We start from the raw sequence: 917 nt of genomic DNA, 5'->3' as shown, positions 1-917 counted from the left end.
TATGGTAAACCCTGTGGTGTTTCTCGTAAACACATTTCTTAAGACCAACGTAGCCAACTTCTGGAATACAGGAAGGGCTCCTTGGTGGGTAGTTTCCGCCAAAGGATGGTTCGGGCCGTTCTTCCAGGAATGGGAGACTGGAGGGCGTGTGAAGGATTTCCGCACGCCACACGGACACCTCCCGGCTTACGTTGCTCCGGTTCTGAAACTGATACGTCGGTGGGGTCTGGGGGTGGGGGAGATCAGATCCCTGACGAGGCAATGTCTCGACAGGCGCGTCTTGATCGCCCACTTTCAGAAACCACTGGCCCTCAAGGACTGCCCAGGTAAGGACCTGGAGGGGGGGCTGCTGCTTTTGAACTCAACACGGGTCCCCCAGAAATTTTGGGATCTGGCCTGGCGCTCCTTCCATGGGAAGTTGTATGTAAGGGACAACTTGAAGTACAGGAACGCGGATGACAGGTTCTGTCCCCGCGAGCAATGTGCCTCCCAAGTGGAGACCATGGAGCATTTCCTGCTTCATTGCCCCTACAATGCAGAGGTTTACAAACAGGTGGGGGCTTCCATCGGCTGGCCTCGGCTAGCCGCCCTCTCCTACCCTGAGTGGGCGTATGGGGCATTCAGAAACCTGGAGGGCAAGGACCGCTGCACGTTATACCTAGTTAGCTTAGTGGTTAGGTATTACACGTGGCACGCACGCTGTTTAGTGTCGACGCGGCAGAAAGTCCTCCCTGAAGACACGGTATGTAGGGACATCCTTGGCGACCTGGGAAAGTTGCGCTCCAGAGAGTCGGGGGACCGAAGCACGCCGGATGGAAGGTGGAGGGGATTCCACTTTCCAGTGCCGTAGGTTCCACGCTCTTTCCTTCCCGGTGGAGGGCTGTTACTCCTTTTTCCTGCACATGACAGATTTTTGT

The sequence above is a fragment of the Eleutherodactylus coqui genome, chromosome 8, assembly GCF_035609145.1.
Source record: "Eleutherodactylus coqui strain aEleCoq1 chromosome 8, aEleCoq1.hap1, whole genome shotgun sequence".
Classification (NCBI taxonomy): domain Eukaryota; kingdom Metazoa; phylum Chordata; class Amphibia; order Anura; family Eleutherodactylidae; genus Eleutherodactylus; species Eleutherodactylus coqui.
Note: the sequence above shows the minus strand (reverse complement) of the source record.